This window comes from Panulirus ornatus, chromosome 8, assembly GCF_036320965.1.
Source record: "Panulirus ornatus isolate Po-2019 chromosome 8, ASM3632096v1, whole genome shotgun sequence".
Taxonomy (NCBI): domain Eukaryota; kingdom Metazoa; phylum Arthropoda; class Malacostraca; order Decapoda; family Palinuridae; genus Panulirus; species Panulirus ornatus.
The window spans coordinates 10,149,224-10,153,196 of record NC_092231.1 but is presented as its reverse complement, the minus strand read 5'-3'; positions in this window follow the sequence as shown (position 1 = coordinate 10,153,196).

Sequence of the window (3,973 nt, the reverse complement as noted above, 5' to 3'; positions counted from 1 at the left end):
ACCTAGGATACCCACCTCCACCCACCTGGAAAAACACCATACACAACTTCCTCAAATCCCCACTTCCTGAACCCTGGCCTGTACCACAAGTCCTGGAGACCGGTGGCTGATGAACGCGGTCGTCCCGTCTGCTACAGGACGAGGAAAACTCGGTGCCGGCCTGGATGAGAGGCCTTCTGCAGCCACTGAGCAGGAGGGAAACAAAAGCTGGACATAGAATCCCAGGGTAACAGGAACCGGAAGAGACATTTTTTGGGGTGGGATGAAGCAAGGGGATGATGGCCGGGCACATGATGCTGGTGGGCTGCTCAAGGACTTGTTAACATAGGATAAAACACACACACACATACATATATACACACACACACCTGTCACACACCCTATTTATCTATCTATCTATCTATCTATATCTCTAACGCCTGTTCCGACTGGACCTCCCTTAAAGGGGAGGCCACAGCAACAGAGTCTCCACAACTGATGAACTCTAAAGTGTCGCTTCTTAGCCTTTACTGCCTCACCCCTTACCAGGCCACTGGCTGCGGCCTAATGCTACTGCTTAAATGTTCCTACCTTCTATGTCTATCTACTGATCGTACCATTTTGCCAAAACGCTGGACTAACGCATAATGCTCACCGCAGGAAAATCTAGGGTTACGAAGAATGAGCTGTGAGAGTTAAGTGTTACCTAAGACAAGGAGAAATTGCATATCTGTAGACAGAATGCCAGTAACCCACATATTAGTGAGGCAGAAAGAAAAGAGCAGCTACATGGGCCAGGGGAGTGCAACTTGACAAGCACTACAAGAGCTGGCTCATGCCCATACATTTAAAGCACATCATACTCATATTTCTCATAACCAGTGATACATACACACACACCAAACGAGACAGAATGTAACTACGATGATAAGAGAATATATCAAACAAAATATCTCAGCCTAGAAGATGATAATAACAACAATACTAACAAACATTAATGACTATAATCACAGAAAGAATCCAAGACACAAATTTTCCTCGAGTCTCACTCATCTGTTCCCGACGCTGCCTCGCTACAGTAGGAAAAAAAATACGAGCATCAGGTACAGCTACGTAGGTGCTGGCCTTACAGGCACACATACACAAGGGGGTTTAGGAAGGGCCAATCCGGCCACCTCCCGCCCCATAACACTCACCAATCTGCGTTTCCGCGATGATCAAAGCACGCGACGGGATGTTCCAGTCTGCTCCACGGCCTGCTTGCACCTCCCCGCACTCCTGTGTGTACCTTGCTTTCACAACGACCTTCCTCAGCTGTTATGACACTGACTGTAGCAGCCAGTGCGATTCCTTGTCTCAATGCCGAAGTACAACAGGGCGGCCAGATCAACAGATGGCAAAGCACTAGATGGAAAAAATAAAAGGTGCAATCACCGCGTACGACCCTGATCGTGTGTTTGTCAAACTTAGACGCCGTACGCCTTTGTTCTGCGTCGACAAAAGCTTCAATCACTTCGACAATCACTCACAACACTATCGTCAAAGGGATGCGCGTCATCCTCCGCGACTGTTAACAGTACTTACGCAAATCACCAATAAACATCATGTTAAACAACACTGTCCAACAACGGGCACGGCCGCACTCGTCAACTGCACGGTAAATACTGGAGTTAAGTCGGTAAGAGCGCGCGCGCGCGGCGAAAGATGCGGTGCTTCGACTGTCGACTGGACGGGTGCTGGGGTGTAACTGAAGCAGACTGAGCGGCGGGAGAGAGGTTGCAGCGGATGGAGGAGGAGGAGGAGGGAGTGAGTGAGTGAGTGAGTGAGGGTCACTGCGTTAGCCCCTCCCATCCTCCCTCTCCACCAAAGCAGCAGCACCACCACCACACACTGCTGGCGCAGCTAGGGCAACACCCCTGATGCGACGGCACGTGTAAGCGGGCACGTTCTCCGCCACACAAGGGGCAAAATGCTAGCCACCAAAATAGTTGGTACGTACCCTCGATCACCCCAGGACGGTCATGATGATGAAGGGAAGGGGGCGGGCTGGGAAGGGGAGGGGGGGGAAGGGAAAGAGGAGCAGGCATACGGTAAATAAGGAGGAGGATGAGGAGGTGGGGGGAGGGGGAACGAAAGCGTGTCCTTGAGTTACCTGTGTGTGTAGAACTAGTGATAGCGGCTGGCCTACACCATTCCTAACTACTGGGGAGATCTGAGACTTCTCAGCCTTAACAGACTGAGCGCGACGGCACGATGCACTGAAGACGGTAATGACCTACGTAGGGGTATGGCGACGGCCTGGCCTCTGACCTGACCCGTCCTGTAAGGCCAAGGCCATCAAGGGTAGTAGTAACGCTGTGCTCAAGGATCGTACCGTCGGGCTCAAGGGGGAGCCAATTTACCATGAAATCAAAAATAGCCCCCAACAGGTGAGGCCGACGCTAACTTGTGGTGGAGGAGAGGATCTCGAACCGACTTCAGAAGCGACTCAACAACGGCTATTCATCGTGGCAGAAGCCGTCTCATACAATCTACATAAGAACAACCTTGGCACCTGGATGGTCCATAACACACGAGTGTATTTATATTAAGCCAACGGTGAGTGCTTCGCTACGAGGTGCACCGCCTCGAGGGGATATTGCTCACGCTGCCAAGTCTTGAGTGTGTGTAACGTCACGACAACGGACGGGCCGAGCCTGATCGAACATTTATAGACCGGACAAAAAAGAAAAGAGTCTAAAAACTGCTAAGTTTTTGTCCCCTTAAATTCATTCACGGGCCAACGACAACAACAACGACAACCCGAGCTCTACTTACAAACCCCCCTGGGTTTCAGAACGACGTCTCCTGCTGTCCTGAGCACGACGGTACGACCAAAAGGGTCGTCCTCTAAAAAGGGTAGTGGTTCACACAAACTGGTCGTGAAAAACCAACACGGGTCGACAGCATTGTGCTGGTGGTTGTTACATGTCTCGGGGTCAAAAGGGGGATCGATAAAATTCTTGGGGTCAAAAAACAAACTATATATTTAAATTGTTAATTGTACATAAAATTGATGAGAGACAGAGCAAGTTTCTATTTTTCATATAAGATGGATACCTATGACCTTGTCATTACGGATGTAAAATTCTTCTATTAAAAGTATTTTCTAAGAGCAAGTTTTCTTCTAAACTTGTTCACTTTTGCTGATTTAGTGAATGTATATAATATATATATATATATATATATATATATATATATATATATATTAGGAAAAGGAAACACGAGAATCCTGAGCGCTTTCGTGTATTACCACATTTTCAGAGGACTAGTTGCAGAGAGAGAAAATTGACACAATACAGATTACGTACACAAAACCGGGGGGAAACATGGCATGAGGCCAAGTAACCTTGCAATTACTGAGACATGAGGTTGGCATAAAGGTCTGCGTGACTCACCCCTCACCTTAACCTTGACCTGACAACCCCTTGGGTGACCTCACTCAGGTAAAACCGGACACAAGGCTGGACAAATTAGATCTATTTATTGTAGAGAAAACTTTTATAAGTTTGATCAAAATTGTTCTTGAGTGCAAGTGGCATTACGTAAGTCAACCTTGAGTTAAGACTCTTTAAGACGCGATGGTCTGGCCTTTAACTGGACCGTTTAGAGATCGCATCGTGGCGCTCAAAGGCTGCAGTGCTTACGCTCAAGGTTAGCACCCAGGTGCTCAGAGATCATACTGTCGTGTTCATGATTAATCTAGACGTGTTCAACGTTCTTACTGTCGTGCTAAAGTGTCACATCACCGTGCTCGAGGTGTTTTAAAAAGACAAAAAGCCATTTATATTTCTGCACAACAATCAGGTTTACTACAGTTCAGACACACAAAATCATGGAAGGAACTTACACTTCACGGTGGGTTCAAAGACCTTACGGGTTCTCTTGTTGCAGAACACCGAACTGGTTGGTTGGTTGGTTGGTTGGTGTGTGTGTGTGTGTGTGTGTGTACGGG